The sequence below is a fragment of the Panthera pardus genome, unplaced genomic scaffold (assembly GCF_024362965.1).
Source record: "Panthera pardus isolate Hobbes unplaced genomic scaffold, ASM2436296v1 HiC_scaffold_18, whole genome shotgun sequence".
NCBI lineage: Eukaryota > Metazoa > Chordata > Mammalia > Carnivora > Felidae > Panthera > Panthera pardus.
In genome coordinates this window covers 20,533,376-20,546,969 of record NW_026526743.1, presented here as the reverse complement: position 1 = coordinate 20,546,969, position 13,594 = coordinate 20,533,376, and the positions used below count along the sequence as shown (strand labels likewise).

At 45.7% G+C, this 13,594-nt stretch overlaps 1 long non-coding RNA gene across 1 annotated transcript; it reads left to right on the top strand.

The window, feature by feature from the left end:
- Positions 1-475: 475 nt before the first annotated feature.
- Positions 476-10,351, top strand: LOC128778037 (uncharacterized). The gene is made up of 2 exons (XR_008423361.1): positions 476-791; positions 10,206-10,351. It is a non-coding gene; the product is annotated as an uncharacterized LOC128778037 (long non-coding RNA).
- The last annotated feature ends 3,243 nt before the right edge of the window (positions 10,352-13,594 follow it).

Here is a 13,594-nt window from a genome sequence, read left to right as displayed (position 1 = left end):
AATCCATAATTACATTTTTGGTTCATATGTGAAAGACTGAAATATTCATTAGCTGAGATATATACTATTTGTTAAAATTAAGTAGAATGAAAAATTCTGGAAAGGGTTTTACCCAGTCCTTTAAATACCTTTTCCAGGGCTTGTGGTCCATCGAGGGTGCAAGGTAAGGTTCTGGAGGTTAGAAAACAAGAAGAAACACTCGGTTTGGGTCTAAATTCATTCAGTCTGGTTCAGTACAGTAAAGGTTTATTAAAATCCTCCCATATATGTGGCCCTGACTGAATTAAGCAGTAGCCTAAGTGCCTAATGCCTGGTTCATGGTCAACCCCATAACCACCAACTGGCGAGGATGAGACCCCCGCCCAACCCCGAGAACCGGGTCTTCCTCCCTGGGGCCACGCCCCCTCTCCATGTGACTTCGTGGCTCCTCCCATCAAGCGGTGGGGTCTATTTTTCCACCACTGAGACGTAGGCTGGTTTTGCAAGCTTGGCTGATGGAATGCAGCAGCTGTAGGGGGAGGGGGCGGTGGGGGAGATGCCTTGCAGCTTCCTCTTCAATTCTTGGGACGCTCCTGCTGCCACGTGAGCAAGTCTGCAAGAGACTCCCAAGCGACGCGGGACCCAGTGGAGCGAGACCCCCGCTGACAGCCAACACCGAGGCCCCAGCCGCTGAGGAGGCCATCTGGGACCCTCCAGCTGCCAGAGAACTATAGCACGTGGGAAAGCCCCGGTGACACCGGGAGAAGAATCCCCCCTCTGAACGCAGCCGACCCCTGGAACTATGAGAAATAGTAAGTCATAGTGTTGGGGGCTGGTTTGTGAAGCCGCCCTGGTAACTGACACCATCCCATAATGCCCGGTTTCCAGGAGAGAGTCTCTGTGGTAGGAGAAACCACCACACTGGGTGTGACTATCAAGAATAATTTATGGGGGCGCACGGGTGGCTCAGTCCGTTAAACATCTGACTTCGGCTCAGGTCATGATCGCATGGTTCCTGAGTCTGAGCCCCATAGCGGGCTCTCTTCTGTCAGCATAGAGCCCACTTCGGATCCTCTGTCCCCCTCTCTGCCCCAACCCCGCTCACTCTGTCTCTCAAAATGAATAAATAAACTTAAAAAAAAAAAAAAAAAGAATAGGGGCGCCTGGGTGGCTCAGTGGTTGAGCGCCCCGCTTCGACTCAGCTCACGATCTCATGGTTGGTGCTGTGCTGACGGCTCAGAGCCTGGAGCCTGCTTCAGATTCTGTCTCCCTCTCTCTCTGCCCCTCCCCTGCTCACAATCTGCCTCTCTGTCTCAAAAATAAACATTAAAACAAATTTAAAATAAGTAAATAAAATTTTAAAAAGAATAATCTCTGAAAGCACAAATGTGCCTCTTTCTCTTTTTATTTTTGCCCTAGTAATTATTGCTGCTAGTTCTCATAAAGTATCTCATTCTCTCCCTAAGTTACAATAACCTCTATGATTATAAAGATTTCTAGGACAAAGCAACACACTTTTTTTCTCTTTTTTTATGTTTATGAGGTGTCACATGTTTATTGCTGTTCGCAGATGGGGTCATACACCGAGCGTGCGCTCCTGGGCCCCCTCTACTGAGGACTCTGTAGAAGAAGCCTCTCTTTGGTTTGGGAACTGGGTGACACAGTTTCTCTTCTAGCTCTAAGGCCACATACTCTTCAGTGTCACTTTCGTTGATGTCCTTACAGCAACCCGGTTCGATCATCTCGTTCTGCCAGGGGATGGAGACAGAGCCTGTAGCAAACTGGCCACAGAAAGTATCATCCGTGGAGTCCAGGTGGACTCGTCTGACCGTGGAGGTCTGGTCCATTTCCACGACATCCCTGCCATTCGGGCAGAATGAATTTCAGGGTGTTTGTTTACCCGGGTGAAGTCCTGCAGAGCCGTCTTAGAGAACTTCCACACGGGTACACAGTTGACCCTTAATGCAGATTTGAACAGCATGGGTCCGTCCTACTAGGATTTTTTTCTTTTCTTTCTTTTTTTTTCCATTCAGTTTTGAGAGACAGCGAAAGACAGAGGACAAGCGGGGGAGGGACAGGGAGAGAGGGAGACACAGAATCCGAAGCAGGCTCCGGGCTCTGAGCTGTCGGCACAGAGCCCGACGCGGGGCTGGAACCCACGAACTGCGAACTGCGAGATCACGACCTGAGCTGAAGTCGGCCACTTAACCGACTGAACCACCCAGGCGCCCCCGGATTTTTTTAAATAAATACGGTACAGTCCTGTAAATGCATTTCCTTTCTGTTCTTTATGATCTTCTTAACAACATTTTCTTCAGCTCACCTTATTGTCATAATACGGTATGTAACATACGCAATATGTGTACGTGGACTGTTTATGCCTCATCGGTGAGGCTTCCAGTCAACAGTAGGCGATTAGCAGTTACGTGCGGGGGAGCCACAAGTCCTACGTGGATTTGCAACCGCATGAGGGTCAGAGCCCTGCCCCCGTGTTGTTCAAGGACCGACTGCACTTCCAACCTGGCTGTAAACACGAGGCGCATTCTCAAATACACCAGTTGCTTGATACTTTGATGGGTTAATTTATAATGACCTAAAAACCACTGATATTTGTCTGAATGTTCTCTTGGGGCTGGTGCTGGGTCAGCTGAGAATCCCTCTCCCTTCAGAAAGTCTTTGGTGCCTGGCTGCCTTGGCTGCTGGCTCCCCTTCCGTCCCACCAGTCCTGTAGGCTCTGAGCACCCAAAGTCCTCTCAGGTAAGATTAAAGGGGGGATTTATTTTTAAGCACTATGAAAGCTACTCAAAACTTGAAAATAGATGAAAGAGATTTGCTAGATGTCCTTCTATTGCCTTTCTGTTGAACTTGACTATTTTACAGCTCTGCTCGGGCAGATGTGAACTCAGAGACTTTTCTCAGTTAGATACGCAAATAATTGCCGACCAGTGGAAAAATCATCCCAGGGGATATGGCTATGGCCCAGTAAGAAATTAACCAGATAACTATCTAAACCAGCAATCCTACCCTAATTCCGTTATTAAAATCGCCCAGGGGAGCCTGGGTGGCTCAATCAGTTAAGAGTCGGTCCGACTCTTGATCAGCCCAGGTCTCGATTTCAGGGTTGTGAGTTCAAGCCCTATGTTGGGCTCCACGCTGGGCATGGAGCCTACCTTAAAAGAAAGAAAAGAAAAGAGAGAGAGAGAAAGAAAGAAAAAGAAAGAAAGAAAATGCCTAAAGTACCTGGTTCCTCAAATGCACTTTGAGTCACTTTTAGCATCTTCCTGGTCCCTACACTAACTAAGGTGTTAAAGAAAATCTTTGACACTGTTCTTTTTACTGTTATTCTATTATTTGATCTTCCATAAATGATATGTTAACATATGGTGAAAATGGGTATCAGACAACCCAAGGATGGGAGGAACCACTCTGCCTCCAGAAGCAGCCTCTGTCTGGGTCGCTCTGGGACATCATGTCTGTCTGTCTCTCCCTGTGGTCCCCACACCTGCTGCCGTCTCCCCTGGGAAGAATGGCTCCCTCCACACCCTTATGGAAATTGGCCATCCACGGCTCTCCGGTTTGCATGTTCTCGATTTCCAGGAAGAGCCCAGACTGACCTGAGCCACAGAATCTTAAATTCACTTCCAGGAGGGAGGCTGTGTCCTCTCCAGTTCTACTCCAGCCTGTGGCCTGTGACGACTGGAAGATGAGGACACTGCTGTCCCTGCCTGTGCATTACGACATACGGGAGTGGACCTCCCCCCAGAGCAGCAGAGGCACCCCAGAGCTCTCTCTCTCTGCCCATGCCCCAGAGCCAGGCCCGAGTACAGAATGGGACAGGGACCAAGACTGTGTTGAAATGCCATTCATTCCCCTTTATTGCTGTGGTTCATGCCCCTTCACCAATGACAGTGCTTTCTCTTTCTTTTTCTTGATTAGCATTGCCAAAATTTGAGTCCTTTTTATCTTTTCCAGAGAACCATTCCCTGTATTAAAAATTCTACTCTTGGGCACCTGGCTGGCTCCATCACTGAAGCATGTGACTCTTGATTTCGGGGTTGTAGGTTCAAGCTCCATGTTGGGTGTGGAGACTGCTTTAAAAAAATAAAATCTTAGGGGCGCCTGGGTGGCTCAGTCAGTTCTAAGTGTCCGACTCTTGATTTCAATGCAGGTCATGATCTCACGGTTCATGTGTTTGAGCCCCACGTCGGGCAGAGCCTGCTTGGGCTTCCCTCTCTCCCTCTCTCTGCCCTTCCCCACTCACGCTGTCTCTGTCTCTCTCAAAGTAAATAAAAAAAAAAAAACTTTAAAATTAAAAAGTAAAGAAAAAATAAAGAAAATCTTTAAAAAAAAATTCTACTCTAGTTCTTTAATCTCTCCTTCTCTCGCTTTGTCTCCAGTAGTTACCTTTGTATTCTTCTTGGCTTTAGTGCTTTCCTAGGCTTTTGTTGAATCGTTCATTGATTTTCACCCTTTCTTGCCTGATAATGGAGACCTTTCATTCTCTTACTCAGAGCTAAGTGTTGGCCGCACTTCTCCTAGGTCTGGGGGCTCCGTGCTTTCCATGTTCCTAACTTCTCTACAGGAGCCCCTAACTGCTTGTTGGCAGAGGTTAACCCTTGTTTGTTTAACTTCCAGGTCTTGAATTTTTTTAATAAACTTTTTGTAATTGATTGCTAGTTTTATTACATCATTGTGAGAACATGTGCCCTGTCCTGCTCCCGCTGTGTGGAACTGGGGAGTTTCATGGGTTCTGAGGCAAGAAGGTGATTATGCACAGGGCACAAAGTCTGTGGCTCTGTAAGTCAGACTATTATGAAGCCTCGGACTCTGTTTTTTTGTTTTTTGTTTTTGTTTTGTTTTGTTTTGTTTTGAGAGAGAGAGAGAGAGTGTGTGAGCGGGGGAGAGGGACAGAGACAGAGAAAGAGAGAATCTCAAGCAGACTCCACGCTTAGCATGGGATCACAGGATCCTGGGATCATGACCTGAGCCAACATCAAGTCAGATGCTCAACCAGCTGAGCCACTTGGGTGCCCGTCTGACTCTTCTGTCTTCCCTGTTTGACCTGTCAAAGACTGAGAACAGTGTGTTCCAGAGTCTCACTCTGATTTTCCTTATGACAATTTATTCTTGAATTTCTTGCACTTTTGCTTTATGTATTTCAACTTCAGTACTTTGCTACATCTGTGGGAGGGGTATGATCGTCATCATGAATCATACCTTCTGTATCATTCGGACATTGATCCAAATCCATATCACATATTAATAACACAATCCCAGTTATTTTTAGTTGCATCTGTCTGAGTGTCATTCATTCAAATATCTGAGCACCTACCATTTGCCAGGCACCAAACCTAGTGCTGGGGACAAAGCGCTGAACGCCACCAACAGGGTCCCTGCTTCTAGTAGAGGAGAGAGACTCGTGAGCAAATTTACCAATGATGTTAGATTCACACTTGCACGCACACACTCACTCACACATCCTCACACACTCCAATCTGTAAGAGGATTCCTGTATTATTAGGAAGGGAATTTGGGAGTTGACAGTCAGGGGCATTTTAAATGGATACAACCTGCCACATTTACCATTCCCAAAGATGGGAAATTCTCTAGATTTTGACATTTAAGCTGGCCCAAGAGGTGACAATCAGATCTTTGCTAGTTTATTCATATTTGATTCATAAATGTAAGTACCTTTTACCACATATTTGTCTTATCTATATTCAGAAGCCCTTCAGGGGTGCCTGGGTGGCTCAGTCGGTCAAGTGTCCAGCTTTGGCTGAGGTCACGATCTCACAGTTCACGAGTTCGAGCCCCACGTTGGGCTCTGTGCCAACAGCTCAGAGCCTGGAGCCTGCGTCGGATTCTGTGTCTCCCTCTCTCTGCCCTTACCCCGCTCACACTCTTTGTCTCAAAAATAAATAAATATTTTTAAAATTTTTTAATAAAAAAAAAGAAGCCCTTCAGACATTATGGATACTACTACGTTGCCAAGTATCACAAGCATGTTTTCAGTTTTGTTATTTATTAACTGTATAACGTGGTTGTGTACACAAGTTTTAAAATATGGGATTCCCCTCTTTTTTTCTTCTGTTGCTTCTAGATTTCTTTCCAACTCTCAGATTATGAAAACATCCTCCTAGATCTTCTTTGGCTACTTTAGTTCTTTTATGTTTAAGTGTTTATTTATTTGGGGGGTGGGGGACAGAGAGGGAGAGAGAATCCCAGGCAGGCTCCGTGCTGTCAGCACAGCACGGATGCAGGGCTCAAACCCACAAACCATGAGATCATGACCTGAGCCCAAACCAACAGTCAGATGCTTAACCGATTGAGCCACCCAGGTGCCCCTAGTTCTTTTATGTTTGGATTTTTAACCCAGACAGACTTTTGTGAATAATGTGAAAGCAGAGAAATGACTTCACCCCAATGGGGAACCAGCTGTCCCAAGAAAATTGCTGAATAACCAATGGACCAGTCCACCAAGAGAAGTGAAATACTATTCCCAGAGAAAGGGGGAGAGGAGAAGGAAGAGAGGAAAAAACAACTGTTTGTCCCAGTGCATTATATTTTCTTTCCACTCTAAGAGCATATAGTCCAAGGGGAAGTGGTAACGACATAATGAGCCATACCCAGCCAACAGACAGAAAGCTTTATTTAGGGAAGACAGCTCTTGTTTCATGGAAGACACCAGGCTTCTGGCCTGAGTCAAACATGCAAGGAGGTGGCCACCCAGTCATGAGTTGAGCCCCCAGATCTTGGGAAAAATATACCCCAGGAGCAAAGGCGGCTGATAAAGCATGCATGCTGTGACGAACACTGCCATGGGGACCGATTTAACACAAAGCCAAGTCCTTCGTTTTGATAAAGCTCAAATGCTTACCTTGAAGAGGGAGGTTGTCATGGTAACTCTTTCAAAGACAATGTCCTCACCATGGACCAGCTGTCTAAACTCTGGAGAATAAGCATTCTCCTCTGTGATGACAATTAAAAACCCAATGGGGAGGCTGAAGCTGGCAGCCCCCGGGGGGGGAACCACAGAGAGCCTCCCTGGTTTTCAAAACACTTCAACAGTGGTACAACAAGAACTTAAAGTTATATGACACCGTTTGAAAAAGATAGTTGCTTAGATCAACTATTTTACTACACTGATATGAAGTGGTAATAGATAAAATGGCACAATGAATAGTGTGATAATTATAACAATGTTAGAACAACTTTTTTTCTTTTTTAAAACAAAGGGATATTCAATACTAAATTAAAATACACCCAACTAGGGGCACCTGGGTGGCTTAGTCAGCTAAGTGTCCGACTCTGGATTTTGACTCAGGTCATGATCTCACAGTTCATGAGTTCAAGCCCCACATTGGGCTCTGCACTGTTAGTGCAGAGCTTGCTTGAGAGTCTGTCTCTCTCTCTCTCTCTCTCTCTCTCTCTCTCTCTCTCTCCCTCCCTCCCTCCCTTTCTCCGCCCCTCCCCTGCCCATGCACTCTCTCCCCCCCCCCCAATAAATAAACTTTATTTTATTTTAATTTTTTTAATTTTTATTTCTGCACTGTCAGCACAGAGCCCGATGCAGGGCTCGAACTCATGAACTGTGAGATCATGACCTGAGCCAAAGTCGGACACAACAGACTGAGCCACTCAGGCTCCCCTAAATAACTAAACTTAAAAAAAAAATACACCATCCTAAACTTTCTCGATCCTCATCTTCTATGGCTTCTCAACTATTGTCTTCTTATGTCTTTAATCTATTTCTGGGTAACAGGCAGGCAGAGCCTGCCAGAAACAAACTGAATCCAAGCCCTGGCCCTCCCCAGACGTGACAGCATTGGTCACAATCTCTGCTGGGTGCTCAGAGTTTAAGGAAAGCAGTTTAATGAACTCTTTACAGAGGTGTGAGCTGGGTTGTGCGGAGCAAGCAGGGCGGGGGGGGGGGGGGGGTAAGGGGGGGGTGGTGGTGAAAGTATGGGGAACCAGCAACACTAGCAAGCTGTTATTCCGGGGCCCGAAGAGGGCAGGGGAGGGAGTGGTCTTTCCGGAACCCTGTGAGAATCAGGCTGTAGGTGGGGGGTCCTCAGCAGGAGCTGTCGCCTTGAGTAAAAGGTTGCCTTCAGAATGCATGTCCAGGGGCTCAGATCCTGCCTGGATGAGCAACACAGCTCTGTACCATGTGGATAATAATAATCACACACTTCACAGGACAAAGGATTAAATCTGATACTCATTAAAACACTCGGAACCGTGGTTAGCACTGTTCCGATCGGAAGTACTCAAATGTGAGCTCCAACGCATGGACCTTATCTGGAAACCAGTTACGACAGATGAACTAAAAAAAGCACTTGAATCATCTGAGCATGTGCTAATTAGATATTTGATCTTAAGAAATGGCAGAAGGGGATTAATGGAATGATGGTTCTGTGAATTTTTGTTTACAAGTCCTTCTTTTTTAGAATTACATATTGAAATACTTACAGATGAAATTGCATATGTCTGAGATTGCTCCCAAATCATCCAGGGAGAAGAGGGTACAGATGAAACCAAACCGGCTGAAAGCTAATAGTTACTGAAATGTGGGGCTCATCCTATTTTCTTAACTTGTGTGTTATGTGTGAAATCTCCCATGTTAAAGACAGACACAGAATAGGCATGTGTACACTGAGCATCAGACACATCTTCACATTTTATACTTCTTATTAAAAAATATAGGGGCACTTGGGTGGCTCAGTCGGTTAAGCGTCCAACTTCGGCTCAGGTCATGATCTCGCGGTTCTTGGGTTCAAGCCCCGTGTCGGGCTCTGTGCTGACAGCTCAGAGCCTGGAGCCTGCTTTGGACTCTGTATTCCCTCTCTCTCTCTCAAAAATAAATAAACATTAAAAAAATAATAATGCTTGGAGGGGGCACCTCAATGGCTCAGTCAGTTAAGTGTCCTACTCTTGATTTCTGTTCAGGTCATGATCTCACGGTTTGTGGGTTCGAGCCCAAACAGCGGGCAGCTGTCAGTGCAGAGCCTGCTTGGGATTCTCTCTCCTCTCTCTGCCCCTTAGCTGCTCATGTTCTGTCTCTCCCTCTCTCAAAATAAATTAATAAACATGAAAAAAGTTTTTTTAAATATAATGCTCGAGGGGCTCCTGGGTGGTTCAGTCCGTTAAGCATCCGAATCTTGATTTCCATTTTGGCTCAGGTCATGATCCCAGGGTCATGGGATTGAGCCCTGTGTTGGGCTCTGCACTGAATGTGGACCCTGCTTAAGATTCTTTCTCTCTCCCTCTGCCCCCGTCTCTCACTTGCACTATCTCCAAAATTTAAAAATAATAATAATAATAATAATAGGGGCACCTGGGTGGCTTAGTTGGTTGAATGTCCAAGTCTTGATTTTGGCTCAGATTCTTGGGATCAAGCCCCACGTCAGGCTCTTCACTGTCACACGTCAGGCTCTGCACTGACAGTGCAGAGCCTGCTTGGGATTCTCTCTCTCCCTCTCTCTCTCTTTGCCTCTCCCCTGCTTGCAGGCATGCTCTCTCTCTCTTTCAAAATATATATATATATATATATATATATATATATATATATATATATACACACACACACACACACACACACACACACACATACATACATCTGGGTCTTAAGATAAAGCCCTAATTAGGGCAGATTCTCCCCTTCTGAGGGATTTGCACATAAATTTCTGAACTGAAGGCTTGAAGTGTGGGCTTCACTGGCAGTACTCTGGCTCTTGGATAATGTGGAACAGAGACCAAAGCTCCAAGGAGCCTCCTGAAATAGCCCAAGTGCCCCCACCTCACCCCTACCCCTAGGGTCCAGCTCGATTCACTTGTCTGCCTGGCTGGCTGTGTAGGGCCAGTATGCCTCTCTGGGTGAGGACAGGAAAAAGAAGAAATAGGAGAGGGTGAGGGGCAAAATTTGGGAGCAAGAACCAGGGTGCAACAGTGCATCCAGTGGGCACTTAATAAATGTTTTGCCAGAGGGGATGGGAACCCAAAGCGCAGATACTGAAGAAAGGCAGTAACATTCTCCCAGAGGTGAAAGAAGAGGTGTGTCGAGAAAAGCCATAAAAAAAATCTATGTCATTTCTAGCAAAAAGCCAAGGGTTCCCTGGCAGGAGTGAGTGTCAATAATCCAAATACACTGTCACTCCTCTGAGTGAATTTTCCTTAAAGGAATTTCTGGGGCTGTTGTCTAAACTCATTTCTCATTGTTTACCTTTCAGATTTTCCATATTATTTTTCTACCGCATTTATTTGTTGACTTGCACGGTGTGGCCACAGCAAACTACCCAATGTCATAAATATGCACAAGGCAGCCACAATCATATTGAAGGAATTTAAGAAACGAAATAAAAAATCAAAAATGTGACTTTTTAGACATCAATGCATCGCAGACACGGCACAATTCCGAACGAATTGCTTCAGCTGAATTTAGACACTCAATTGGGCACTCAATTATCCTGAAGCTTTATTGATGCCCTATTAGAAGTGGCCCCACCCCTTAGAATCAAACGGAAGGGAGGCAGGTATCATTCCACCCACCGTGCACAGCCCCTCCGTACAAGCACGTTCCCCCTGACAGCCTCCCAAATCTGAATTTTAAATGTGCATTTTCCTCCAGGACTCCAAGCACACAACCACTTTGTGGCCCTGCTCTAAGGATGTCAACCTTCAGCGGCCTCGAACTCTCAGACCTTGCAGGGGTCACCCTTGAGCTGCTCTGTTAAGTGGCTGCAGGTGGGGTCCGACTGATGGGAGTCAGGAGGCATCCACGCCCCCTCCTCGTTAATAACTCCAGATCTCAGGCAGCCGGCAGCAGGTCCCTGCCCGGGTACCACATTATATGATAATTATGCTCAGATTAGTTTTTCATACCCTTTGGACAGAGACATGCTAATTTGGATTCTCAGACATTAAAATCGTATAAAGTTCACTAGTGATTTTAAGTCCCATTTCCTAATTCCAGCTCACTGATGGAGAGAAAAAGATGTGGCTATTGGCTTCCTATCAAGAGCTGATTCCTCAAGTGAGTTTAATCAGAAGTTCCTTGGAGGGGTGAGGATGTCGTGTCTCACACCGGATTGAACACCTTATTTTAAAATGTCTGTAACCTACTTACTGTCTGGCCACCTGCTCAACAGGCTTCACCTTCACAGCCCCACGTACAACATAAGCAGCAAGGACTGGAGAGCAATCAGCCGCCTCCGTGAATCATTTTTTTTTCCAAACTCATCACCATCAGAAACTGAACAGGACTGTCAAAAGTACCCCTGAATAACCTGCACAACTAGGGAAACATCAGCCACTGCTCTTTGTCCAGAGGAGCTGTAAACATCTCAGCCCCTAGAGGCAATACCAACTTCTCCTATCGCCAGCTGCTCAGCCTCTCTGGACTCCACTTCCTCATCTGTAAAATGGGACTGTGATAGGATTAAGGAAATAAAGGCTCCGGAAGCACACCACACAGTGCCTGGCCCACAGAGCCTTCAATAAATGTTAGGTATCTTCTATGAATATACAAATAGGAAAAAAAATGTGTACTGAATCATTCTAGACTGGTAAAGTATATATATGTATATATATGCGCATATATATGTACATATACATACATATACATATATACGTGTATATATACGTATATATGTGTATATATGTATATGTAAAGTATACATATGTATATGTATGTATACATATATATGTACATGTATATATACATGTATACATATATGTACACATATATATGTACACATGTATATATATACATATGTATACATATACACATATAAGTACATATACACATATATATAAGTATATATACACACACATATATATAATATGTATGAATATATTATGTAATACTATATATTATAAATGTATGGAATATGCTTCTTTTTTTTAAGTTTATTTATGTTTATTTTCAGTTAGAGAGAGAGGGTAAGGGGCAGACAGGAAGAGAGAATTCCAAGCAGGCTCCACACTGTCAGAGCAGAGCCCGATGTGGGGCTCGAACCCACGAACCGTGAGATCATGACCTTAGCCAAAATCGAGAGTCAGATACTCAACCCACTAATCCACCCAGGTGCTCCTCTGAACAGATTTTTTAAAGACACTTGAGGAAAACAAAGAAGTTAGGAATGCAGGAAGGGAGTGGAGAGGGCATGGAGGATGCTGTCAGGGGCGTCCCAACACAGATGACCAGGACTAAGAAGCTGGAAGGAACAGATCACAGAAGGTAGAATCTTCAGGACTTGTTTCGTGACCAGGAAAAAGGAAGGAGGGAAGGGAACCTAGGATACACCGGCCCCCCACATCATGTCTGGGGATACCGTGATTTGTAATAAGGAAAACATACTGGTCTTCTTCCCTTTTCTGCCTCAGAGCTCCTAAAACTCTTAGAATTTCCTAAGTGCTGAGAGAAATAAAGGTGTCTTTTGTTATGCTAATGAGGCAATTTGGGGGAACCGCCTGAGGCTGGAAGCTGGTTGCCAAGGGAACCACTCTGGTGAGAGGGTTGGACCTTTCAGCCCCACCCTCTGACCTTCCAGGAGAGGAAGGGGCGGGGCTGGGTGTTGAATCAATACCCAATGGTCAATGATTTCACCAATCTTGCCTATGTAATGAAGCCTCCATAAAAACCCTAAAAGGATGGGGTTCAGGAAGCTTCTGGGTTGGTGAACAAGTGGAGATTTGGGGAGAGCGGCACACCCATCCCCATACCTTGCCCTATGCGTCTCCTCCATCTGGCTGTTCCTGAGTTCTATCCTTTTATAATAAACTGGTAATCCGTTAAGTAAAATGCTTCTCTGCATTCTGTGAGCCACTCTGGTAAGTTAATCAAACCCAAGGAGGGGGGGGCGTGAGACCTCTGATCTACAGCCAGTCAGAAGCACAGGTGACACCCTGAACGCTTGATTGCGTCTGAAGGAGTCAGGAGGCAGTCTTGTGGGACTGAGCCCTTAACCTGTGGGATCTGATGCTGTGTCCAGGTAGACAGTGTCTGAATGGAGTTGAGTTTTAGGACACTCAGCTGGTGTCGAAGAATTGCTTGGTGGTGTGGACAAAAACGCACATCAGAACCAGTGCAAGAATCGGAGCAGGTAAGGAATGTGGTTTTAGACTTGAAGGCTTTGAGACACCTGCAGAAGATCCATGTAGAGAGAAGTCCCACAGGCAAGTGGATCTTCGGCTGGGAACCAGGAGCAAGACAGAGCTACCGGCACAGGTGTGGAAGCCATCAGCATCACAAGTGGCACATCATAGGCGATACCCTGTGCTAGAGATGAGACTTTCCAAGTCTGTTCAGGGAGAGAAGGCAGCCAAGAACAGAGCCAAGGTGGGGGTTTCCACCTGGGCATCCAGGTGAAAGCAGGTCGAGAAGAGCCCACCAAGAGACAGAGAAGAAACAGTGAAGCAAGAGGCCCTAAGGTTGCAGAACAGAAAGTGGAGACAGTGGTCAGCGGACTCACAGATCTCAGGTGTCGGGCAAGGTGAGAAAGGTGGGGACCTCAGCCTGAGCCATTTCTCAAGAACAAACCCAGGAATCATCCTTAGTTCCTCCTTATCCTTCACACCCCACATTGTCACACTGAATCCATCATTGGTTTTATTTCCA